This window comes from Spea bombifrons, chromosome 5 (assembly GCF_027358695.1).
Source record: "Spea bombifrons isolate aSpeBom1 chromosome 5, aSpeBom1.2.pri, whole genome shotgun sequence".
In the NCBI taxonomy this organism is placed as follows: Eukaryota; Metazoa; Chordata; class Amphibia; order Anura; family Pelobatidae; genus Spea; species Spea bombifrons.
This window is the reverse complement of record NC_071091.1, coordinates 29,930,311-29,942,416: the sequence shown is the minus strand read 5'-3', so window position 1 is coordinate 29,942,416 and position 12,106 is coordinate 29,930,311. Positions and strand designations below refer to the sequence as shown.

Here is a 12,106-nt window from a genome sequence, read left to right as displayed (position 1 = left end):
AATACTATGCAGTTCACCTGGCAAATGACTGGTGCAGGATTAAAAGGGCAATCCGAAACAGACGTGTAAGTCGTGATCAAGGCCAGCATTAGGTGTTCAGGGGCCCTGTGCGGGCCACCCCTGTGGTGCCCCGTCACCTACCAGATTGTCAGTTCCCCCAAACAGTCCCCTACGCCATTTTTGCCCAAAACAACCTCCCTGTGTCATATTTGCCTCCAACCAGCCTGCATATGCCATCTTTGATCCCAAACAGCCTCCCTGTGCCATATTTGCACCTAGTTACACATCCATGCTATCACACATGCTTATATATAAATACTCATTGATAGGTACTTATTCATTCATTAATTCATTCACACATGCTGAATTAAAATTCCTCTTTTACCACCCAGAGGAAGCAAGAACGCACGTGATGTAACCCCGCTTCTCTCCTGCTTCCACTGGTCAGTACAAGAGAGGTGCAAGCAACACAGAGGTAAATTGCAGGCCATGCGGAAGTGGTCGCAAGGGTCACCCGGGCTACATAGAGAGCTCAAGAGGCAGCTGCTATAGGCCCCCAGGAATGACTAGGCCCGGGACAGCTGGCCCTTTTGCTCTGTGTTAAAGATGGCCCTGCATATTGTGTGCAACTGTGTGAAGAATATTAGGCATCATGCTATATGCATTGTTTTGCTCCTCCAATCCGTCTCACGACTCGCTGAATGTGCTGTTACTGAGTATGTATCTGAGTTGCAAAAGAGTGTGCTCACTCTTTTGTGAGTGTAGTGTGCGTGGTTGAGTGTGATGTGTGTTGGTATGGCTAAATAAGGTGTGTGACTTTGCTGTTAGAGAGCCAAATATGCAAGGGCCCAAAAGCATTAAGAGAGAGACACTGATTGAAAATCCTTAAAGAGGTCATGCTGACTCAAAAACCCGTAAAACCCTGTGACCACATTTGCCAAAAGTCCCTCATGGGGCCAAACGGACCCAAAACACTCTTAAAGGGGTCATGCCAGTCCCCCAGTATGCCAATGTGAACCAAGGATAGGGGCATATGCTCTCAGCCAATCAGCTGTCAGGGTACACAAAACAAATCAGTACATTTAAAAAGTAATGTTTACTTCTACAACAGAAGCAAATACGGTATATGTTTTTTAAACTGTAATGTTGCATTCATGTACATCCACTCATGCTGCATGAACACGAAGGTGGGCTATTCTCCAAAAGACCTGACAAACAGAAATGCCGTGGAACATATCCGATCACACATGAGGTCTAGGAAAAACATCTGCATGGTACAAATACATCTCTGTCGTGTTAAATGTAAGCTGCAATAAATGAGTCAAATAGATATCTTTAATAATAACAGAACTACCATCTATTATAAACAAACTACAGCTGTCTACAAGAGAGTTCAGCACAGTTTGCAAAGAGGAGAACAACTTCCCGTTGCAGTTTGACCGTATGCTGACAGAGGTAGGTATAAAATGTACAACAGGGTTAACAAACAAATACTGGTCCAAAACCACAGGCCATAGTTAAAATGTGCATTTATGGGACAATATGATATATAACTGACCAAACAGAAAGGCAGTTTCTCCCAATGTGCCAAATAGCACAAGAAAATAGAACTGTATACAGACAAAACTAGGTCCACACAGTTGCTGTGACAATGTAGGGTCAATGACTGTTAAACACCCTAAGAGATATTTTACAGTGGATAAGGTTTTTAGAATCACTGAAGTTTTCAAGTTATAAACGTTTGCAACAGATATGTAAAGTTAAATATATAGATTTTTTAAAGTGTTCTACTGCCATACCATATTTCAGGATAATGCTGCACAGGTGTGATACCTTATAAATATAGTAAAAGCAAACCTACCTATTCAATTGTAACAGAACATGCCTGCCATTTATATATATACACACAAAGTTGGGTGTAAGAACAAAAATAAATAAAACCATGCTTAAGTTTAACGATAACATATGTACAGCTTGGTATAATCAGTTGGAATTCATCACAGTGAATATAAATTATCCTTTAGCAAGATTGTTTAGCCAAAGACAAAACCTAAAAAAGTTAAATTATTTCTACAGCATATATAAATTGGCTCGAGAAAAGGAAACCGAAATTAGACATTGAAATATTTCCTGGTATAACCATACAATATCGGACCATCTCCTCTGCCAACATATCTTAGCAAAGTAGTTTAACAGCTGTAGAGTGCATCTCAACATAACATAAATGGTCAAGTACAGTGCTGTGGAAAAAAGTATATTTTGTATCATGTGCTGCTTCACGTCATCAAACCTGCCAGCTGAAGCGTCTATTGGCGTATGGCACAGGTACCATTTGGATCAGGAAAGTCCAACAGAGATTATGAGACTATGTTGAATACTAGAGTGAAGGTTATGGATATAGCAGCAAAATGGGCACTGCACATATACACAACTGGCACAGCCAGGATGAAAAGAGCCAGGAAACCTACCAAGAATCCCAGTTTGCAATTAAAGGGACGGTTTAAAGCCCTTGATAGCCTCACTAAAGTTTAAAAAGTATTCCTTAACAAGTAAAAAATAAATACATAAATAAAAGCAATTATCTTAGGGAGAATATGCAGGTTTTCTTTGTCGTCCAACAATTCTCTTAAAAGAAATATAAATAATTTCTGTGCATGCACACAGTGGGTCTCGTTAGTGCCTTTTCAACATTCGCCAAGCCTGCACCATAGCTGCCTTCAGGGGCGTAACTAGAAACCATCGGGCCCTGGTGTGAAAAATTGCCCCGGGCCCCCCAACTTCAACAGCTGGTCTGCGCCATTTTTGCCCCTTGCCCCCTTCCAACATAGTCCACATCCATGCTCACACACACGCACAAGTCCACATCCATGCTCACACACAAGTCAACATCCATGCTCACACACGCACAAGTCCACATCCATGCTCACACACACACAAGTCAACATCCATGATCACACACACACAAGTCAACATCCATGATTACACACAAGTCCACATCCATGATTACACACAAGTCCAAATCCATGATCACACACTAGTATACATATATACGCAAACACATATGGATCGGTGCTGTCCAGGTCGAATGGGCTCTTTCTAAACTATTTTGACCTGGCAAGGGGAGACAGGAAGAAGGGGTCGCAGGGGTCGCACTGTAGAACCCTGTAGTTACGACAGTGGGTGCCTGGCAGTTTCGCATGGAAGATAGTTGATGTGAAGGGAATGGGGCAAATGCATATAGAGGAATTCTTCAGACCCCCCCCATGCATTTGCAAGGGGGAACAACAAAAAAATTAGAGGGACCTCATAGCATGAAAGTGCATATGATGGCTGGAGTGTCCCTTTAAGAAATATTGGTAGGTATGATACAGTACACTTACATTACTTAACACTTCTAACACACATGTGGCAAACTCAAGTGCTTCTTACAATAAAAATGAAACAAAGACTGTTTTATAGTCCAGACAAAGTAATTATTGTAATTTTCTACATTACTAATCCCAGTTGTATCAGTGATGCAGATGTCTTTTCTCTTGGATTGCAGCACAATGTTTTAGGCTTAAATTTGTCATGGCTAATTAAAACCATACCCATGTATTCTACAGAATTTAATGATGTCCATGAAGCCGCGTAACTAGAAAGCACAGGGCCTTGGTGTAAAAATTGCCCCAGGGCCTCCCCGACTTCACCAAGAAACATGTCCCTTGGTGCCTCCTTTGCCCCCAAACAGCAAAGAGATAGTATAAGATATTTGAGTGATGTCATACCATAAAACACATGGTTACTTTGTACCTGCATTATATCAACGATGTAGACAATATCGCTCAATGCCTGCATTAGCGTCTCATGACAAGCATTCCATCAAAAATTACGAAAAAGGCAAAATTTTACTAAATAAGTACTTGCTCTGAGGTTTGACCATTTATTTATCATAGGAATGATGTTTATTTCTGGATATTTTAGTAGAACCTGATAAGTATAAATATCTGAATCAACGCCAGAACCCCTATTAGAGTCCCATTCTTGAATCCGCATACAAGGTCGAAAGCATTAGAACTGCACACACTCTTACTCTTACTTCATAGTAAATGAAAGGTGCTGCTCCACTGTAGCACGTCAAGCAAATAAACATTTACAAATCTAATATTTTATCCTTTCGTCTGAAGGTTCTCTTAAAACTGTACAGAAACTTTGAAAAGGGTTTTCTGTTTCTACGGCAATGACCTATCAGTTTCTGCGTCAGTGCTTAAACAAATAAAAAGTGTAAGTAACTTTGGCCATTTAGCAGTAGTAGACATTATGTTTCTAGTGCTGTATTTTGTTGACGTGTTAAATCCGACAATCGCTGAAATAGCAAGTTTAAGTAGATACAGTAAGCATAATTTCTCTTATAAATTCTGCATAAAACGTGGAAATGCAGCACGTTTCCCTTACCTGTGTTATTGTTTTCACGATACTGAGTGCATGCTAAGGGCATGTATGGAGAGTGTGGCAAATGCCTGACCTGGGGCAGAAAAAGGAAAAAAAAATCAAATTAATATACAAAAAAATGTAAGCTAAACGTACAAGGGAAAAAAGAACACCTGAACATAGGGTGATGTCAGCTTGAAATCCCCTAGGGCAGCAACCATCCATCTAGCTGTAAAGTTAACTCTTCCTATGCTGGACCATACAAAATAAGAAAGAATAATATTCTCTACTACAAGACCTGTTGGTTTTAACCCCAGACAGTAGCTGACTGCCCATCTCATTCAGATTTCACATTGCCACTCATATCTATTGTTTGTATTTACACTGTCAATATTATTATATGAATGGTTAACTCCATGTTTATAAACAGCTTCACGTTTTATCCCTTATGCATCTCATTCAAAGAAAATCGTGATTCATAAATTAAATTCACAGGCATGTATCCAATAGGTGTGATCTATTCTTTAACTGCTTTCTTAACTAAGTTGTTAAAGTAGTTTTTTTTTTTAAAGAAAGTAAAAGGGATGGATGGTAAGAAATGACTGACCTGGGTTAAATTGCTCCAGTTGATCCGGATTAGCAGTGGTGCTGGGTTGGATTCGGAGTCTCCCCTGCCTGACCGAGACTGGAGATCCGTCCTGGGAGAAAGAATAGTGGAGGAAGGTAAAGAATGAGCTACAGAAAGTGGGCGGGGCCGGACACACAGGGACCAGAAGCAGAAGCGATCTCTCTCCTCATGCACCGGTACACCGTCACATGTGTAATGTCACACTGTATGTACTCATCCATACAGCATATACACGCAATACAATTCAATCCATACATCTAGTGCAAAGAAATATAGCTTTCTATACATCCTTACAAATCTATACTGCACCCTCACAACTGTGTGCAGATATAGAGATACATAAGCATGTATATATATACATAGTATGAGGCAATTTTTTTGTAAGTGGGTCATCTTAAGGGGGTCCAATATATAATGATTGTAGGATTGTTATGGTATCAAAAATAATTCACTATGTTAGTACTTTGTTTTGTGTTTTTGCCCTTTTTCCATCCTGAGAACAACTATATTACAAAACCAGGGTTTTCTCTTCAAAAAAGAAATGTAAGTGAAATAAGTGCATTATTATAAGTCCCCGCTGTCAATTTTTGTAAACATATTTCTGGAGTGGGAAAGTGTATGGACGCTTAGTTTGGATCAATATGGGAAAGCGCAGATGGGGACGATGAGGTGGCACGTAGATAGGGATGGGCTGTTTGGATAGGAGAGCCAGCTTATTCACAACAACCACTTTCCACACACCCTCAAGTGTAATTAGGACTATGTTTTGCTATCTCTGGTAAATTTTCTGGAATGGTAATTCATCAGTTGAAAAATACAAACATGATAACAATTGGGGTAATACAAGGAGGAGAGATTCAATTATGAGATTAAATAAAGAGCTCCCCACACTGGGATAAAATATGGGAAAAAAGAGGACTAAGCTCCCTTTATAGCCAGACAAGAGGCGACATCCACCCCATTTCCTCGTCCTAGGTTTGAGCTCTGTTTTAAACAAGAGAAGGGCTTCCGCATGCTGGGGTCAGTACAGGGTATATGAACTTGGCAGGACTGTCTAGAGCACTCTGCCTCTTTATGGGGGTATTAAGCTGGAGAGGGGGCTGCCACATGAAATCTTGGAATAAGATTATCTAATCAGGGTATGCCTCCGTATTGACAAATTAATTTAAAAATTAATAACGAACACCTCTGAAATGATAGAAATACCAGGGGCTCCACTGTGTATTTTTTTCTTAATTAAGTCTTGAAATATATAAATATAAATATATATATATATATATATATATATATATATATATATATATATATATAAAATATGCTTTGGTGAGACAAGGGAACAAGCCAGGTTTTCCTCGTTATATTGGAAACTAAGCTATCTCTAATCACTTCCTTTACTTACAAATTAAAGCCATTAATTTTAATCTATCCATACAACTATCTTTATATGCACTTATAAATTCCACAGGTCCTGTAAACATTTGATTAAATAAATGTAGTGATTAGTGTCTGGTTTTGTTTATTCTGGCTCCCGGCTATTTAAGAGAACAGGACACTGAATGCTTTTTTAAAGAAAAAAAATCCACACTATCTTAAAAGCTCTAAAATTACAACATCTTTACAAGATACAAAAGGGGAAATAATTCAATTCAGTAAATTTACTGCATGCTATATTAATTAACAATTTGTATACTTGCCAAGAAGGCCATGTCCGTACATCTTACATAATTCTACTTTTCAAAAACTTAAAGACCAATAGCAAAAAACCAACAAAACAGTGGTTATCATATTTTCAGAGATGGGTGCACAACTGCCCAACAGGCCAGTCCAACATCCTCAACCTTAAGTTGCACTACATGGCAACTAAATACAAGGCAAAGGAAGATACTAAAGGCCTGGGCAGATTCTAATGCTTCATGCAGGGTTGGCCGCTAGGTCTTAATTCTTCAATTAGGACACTTAACACTGGGCCCACTTTTGGAGGCGAGCGCTTAGCAGGGTCACGTAGCATGATGGTAATTTGGCCTTTGTGGTAGCGGGCAGCTCACACCACATGAGAGCAGAAGCAAATCCATGTTCTAGACAAAGTAAACTCTCACTAAGGTAAGTTTACTTAAGTAAACTTTTGCTAATGTAAACAATTACTAACATAAGATAAGTTTACTTAAGGTACTTTACTTAAGGTAAACTGAAAGAGAGCGTATGTGAGAGACCATATGTGTGCAAGTGTAAGTGTAAAGATTAAATGTGTAGAGTAAGCGGGTGGGCAGGGGAACCACCAAGCTGAACTTGCTCCTCAGGCAGAAAAGGTGTCAGCGCTTCACTGGATGAATTAATGTTTAAGTTACCTTATTCGAGCTAAGCCAAGTTGTATTGTATTGTCAGTGAAGCTACCTTTCCTTGACTGACAACATAGTCTTGATGAATAGACCTGAATGTATTCTGCATAAATTGTCAGGGTTGGACTTGCATAGCGCATAGCTTAACAACTTAACCCTACTCGTTGGATGGTCGCCTTTCACAATGCATAGTGAAGTCGTTGAATTGAAACTTTTCTTCAACTCATAGCTCCAGGTATGTCTTAAACATAATAGAATGAATCGACTATTTTTGTAAGTGTCATAAAGGGAGTTAAATCACAGGAACAAAAGAAAGACCTGGGATGCTCAGTTAGCTTGCAGTCCAATTAGGTGAATATCTTAAGACCAATTGGACATGTTTGTATCTGCAGTTCCTTGGACATGTTTAAATATGTTGGCTCCAGTGGACACAATAAGTCATGCCAGAGGCTAAATACCTTTCTAAAAATCCAACCTATGGAATGTTGTGCTTTTAAGCAAAGTAATGAATGCTGTATCTACTTCATTTACAAAACTTTAGCAAAATCACTGGCTTGTAGTAATAAGCATACATGTGTCAGCATACCACCACTGCTCAAGGTGATATATAGGCCAAGCTACATGTCATGAAGAAGTAAATTAAATGTGTGGGGGAGGAAACAGGGTTAGACAGGTATTCAAAAGTTTAACATTTGAATGAAAAATGAGTACACACCATGATTTACTGAAAGGGCTACAACTTTTTAAATTATTTGAAATAATCATTACTAAAAGTTAACGATCACATGAATAGAATTCACAAGTCCTTAAAGTAGTGTATTATAAAACACTATTATGGTATTTTTGGGGGGGAAAGCGAAGCAAAGTATGGTTTGCATAAATAGTTTCCAAACTTTGAAAATAACTCCCCAATGTATTTGAAAGAGCACAACGTTATTTTAAGGTGGAACTTTGAGATGATAACATGGAATTCTTTTCTCATTACCAACAGCTGATTATGATGTCAGTGGACAACCTGATCAACATGCTTATTAACTTCCCAGGGTCTCAGATAGAACCGTTCTATCATGAGTTGGTTTGTCCCCTGAATGCCCTACCTTCTCTCCATTTTTGAATACAGAGTGCCAAATTCAATTTGGCAGTCCCCAAAAACATTTGCTGGGGTCATAAATAAAAACTGTTTTTTTCTCCCCAGTGTTTCCCTTTTCAGTGAGGGTCAGGTGCCTCCATGGGTTTTTGACATCAAGCAATGCCTCTGTGGTTTAAATAAGAAGTCATAAAAGCTATGCCCATGGGCTTAACTTGACTTTGAGCAAGAATTGTTTATACAATTCAATCAATTCTACATGAAGTGATTGGGAGGAAGGTAATGATGGAGCTCACGGTGACAACTGACAGCATTGTCGTGCCAGCATGGGAGGATATAGATGGCATTAGGTCTTTCCAATATTTCTGTTTGAAAGTGAAGACAGTATTCTAATTAGCAATGTTTGATTATGTTCTCATGGATGAAACTCAGTGAGAAAAAATCATGTAAGACCTACTCCTTGTTCTATTTGGTTCTTCATAAGTGACCGCCTCTCCATTGTCTAGCACTGAGCCATCTCCATATAGTGTCCTGTCTTTGGACTGACACATGGGACCCACATTCATTTGGTCTTCTTTCATACCTTGATATTCCTTTCTATGAAGGTTCTATGAAGGTTTGTAATGTGAACAAAGGCTCCCGAGACAAAATGAATGATGGTGTCAGGGCAATCTTTAATGCAAATGAGACCCTGGGCTAGCCTCCCCTACTTCTTCAGAAGAACCTTTGCAATGCAGAAAAGGGAGGAGTTCCCTGCAATCTTGTATCCTCTAGGACCCTAAGGTAAAATTCCTTTCCTTCTACCTTTATGCATTGAAGGGTTGTGTTGTGAGATTAGGTACAGAACACCTGGGCTAACATATAGAAGGTAAGTAAATCATTCTTTTCTTTCCATATGTTTATTACATACATATCATCATTAACATTATACATTTTAGGATGTTATGTGTCAATTTTGGGACATATTTGTAATCTTTTACAACACTGGAAGATGTAAGAAATGTCGTACTAGCATATGAAGGGTTAAAGATGAAAATGTTTCCGTAGTCCACGGACACATTTGTTTTTGCAGTTGTGATGGGAAACATAAAGCTTATAATGAAATCAGTCTGTGTACTAATGAAGCTTATTATACTTACAATAAAAAAAATGGTAATTGCTAGTGTGGGCTCTGTGATCTAATTAATTTATTTGGCTGTGATTTATCTCGTATGATCTCGCTTCTTAGAAATGTCAGAATGTCTAAAATACTCCAGTGATTCATTGTGTGTGTGTATGTGTGTGTGTGTGTCTAATCCATATATATGCGGAGTGGTCACCGTGTACTTTTGGTCCACATGTGCAGTATTAAAAATTCAAACAAAAATCTGTCTTTGAGAACAAGCAGAATTTGAGTTCTGTAGTATCCCCCTGCTTCCTTGATCTTTGTACATGAGGTCACCCTAAGACCCTTCAAATATTTACCAATTAGTCGTCTTTTGCAATGACTCACTAATCGTGGTTCTAATAATGATTCCTAAAAACAAGGAATTTAGGATTTAGTCTGAATTTAAGGTGCTGTTCCACTTAGAGAACACATTAACTGTACTCTCTAGTATAGTAAGCAAAGAAACATTATTAGAGCTGCTATTTTAATGTTTCCTCTGAAGGAACAACACCGAATTATATTTTTTTTTTTTGTAACTCTTATGTTATTGAGCATTTTTCTTTAACAAAAAAAATTGCTTGATCAATACATAGGAATAAGCAATCAGGACACAATCCCCTTACAGCTCTACAAAAAAAACATAGAAGCACATCCATAGTGTAAATCTCTACATCCAGGTTTAAAATTTCATACGTATTGTAGATTTCTCATTTGTCTGGCACATAATAACATTTAAGATTGAGTCCCAGCATCAACACAGACATTTTATGAAGTATTTTAAATTTCTATGGCAACAGCCTATCAGTGTCTGCTTTTTTCACGTGATATTTAAGTATTCCTTGAAAAATTTGCATGGCCCTCAGAATCTGCTTATCTATTCTGATATTTGCCACACTAAGGTACAAGCAATGCACTGGCTTTTTATACATTTAAGCAATGAAGTTAAGCCAAGCACATTCAGCTAATATATGTAATATGTTAAGATCCTAAAATTGGGGCTACTGGATTTTAACAGTAGGAGCATACATCACTTCTTTTTTACTCTAACTTCTATTCCCCACAAGTGATGACACACTCAAAAAACAATAATAACAAATTGTTACTTCAGTGGAACCATATTTTTATATCTACACAACAAATCATACCCATTAAACACATACTGCAAATACTAGCCCTCCATGGTGGAAATGGACAGGTTGGGGAGATTAAAGATCTCCTTTGTAACCCGGTGAGTATCTGCATACATCTTCCTCATGGTTTTACAACAGGGGCACTGTCATCCCCCCCAGGACCTGCCATCCTAGGCCTAGGCCAGTATATGTCACTGGAATTGTCATACAATATGGTCATATATTTGTGGTCTTTACCACAATTTTGGCAAGTCCCATTTACTTCTACCATGGAGCTGAATCAGTGGTACTACATAGTTTTTACAACCATAATTTAAATATTTATTGTTAGTGCTAAACTTTTTGTATTTTTATACACTTCATTGTCTGTAACTCTTGTTGATACGTTCTCTCTGGGAGTTTAGTCTTCTGACCGAGCATATAACAGGTTTTAGATGTTCTGGGTCCTGCTCCACTCTCTGAAGATGTTCTATGGTGATATGGTGTTACTTGTGATGTCACGGGCGGAAGGTTCCACTCCAGAAACACTCTGTTGTGACATGCTCTTGTTATACCATTATCAATATGGTTATACAAAATGGAGGATATCAACAATATAGCAAAAGGCGGCACTCTAAACTACAAAAAAGGCATATGAAGATCAAAAGTCTCCAAGCCTGCCCCAACGGGCTACACACAGAACAATGTAGAGAAGTAGGAGATGCACATGCCAAAAAAAGAACACAAAACCCACTATATAACTAGGAAAATATATATATTATGTTAGCACAATGTTTAAAAAGACAACAGTACAAGTGGGGGTTAATCAGCAATTAAGTACATGCCACCCTTGATAAAGCCTTTATCGGCAAAACGTTGGGATCACATTTCAGGACCGTTTTTGTCCCTCCTGTCTATATTTTTTGTTGATGTGACTTTATCACGGTATTATTTTTGATTTTCGTGGCATGTACTTAATTTCTGATTAACTCCCACTTGTACTATTCTCTTTTAGAACATCGTGCTAATATAAATAATTTTTTCTTAATTATATAGTGCAGGGGCGTCCAACATGCGGCCCTCCAGCTGCTGCAGGCTTACATCTCCCATAATGCTCTTTCAGCTAAGGGGCTGGCTGAGGAGGATGGGAGATGTGGTCCTGCAGCAGCAGGAGGTTGGACACCCTTGATATAGTGGGTTTTGTGTTCTTTTTGTGGCATGTGCTTCTCCTACTTCTCTACATTACACAAAATGGAGGCAAATGCTAATGACAAAATATTTAATAATAATACAATATTAAAATCATTGAACATGTAAATAAAGAAGAAACAAAAAGAATCATGAATAAAATGTATTTTAGTGCTTGTTGTCACCTAGCTACAACTCAAA

At 38.4% G+C, this 12,106-nt stretch overlaps 2 protein-coding genes across 3 annotated transcripts in view; one reads left to right on the top strand and one right to left on the bottom strand.

Annotated features, from left to right (window-relative positions):
- LOC128496562 (collagen alpha-6(VI) chain-like) overlaps positions 1-5,114 on the bottom strand; it is a 69,611-nt gene extending 64,497 nt beyond the window's left edge. For both annotated transcript variants that reach the window (XM_053466248.1, XM_053466249.1), the window contains exons 1-2: positions 5,018-5,114; positions 4,435-4,504 (exon numbers count right to left, since the gene is read on the bottom strand). The gene's annotated coding sequence lies outside the window, so the exon portion shown is untranslated. The remainder of the gene's footprint in view (positions 1-4,434; positions 4,505-5,017) is intronic.
- A 4,166-nt stretch (positions 5,115-9,280) lies between these two features.
- LOC128497638 (collagen alpha-1(VI) chain-like) overlaps positions 9,281-12,106 on the top strand; it is a 37,371-nt gene continuing 34,545 nt past the window's right edge. Inside the window, exon 1 of the mRNA XM_053467802.1 lies at positions 9,281-9,329. The gene's annotated coding sequence lies outside the window, so the exon portion shown is untranslated. The remainder of the gene's footprint in view (positions 9,330-12,106) is intronic.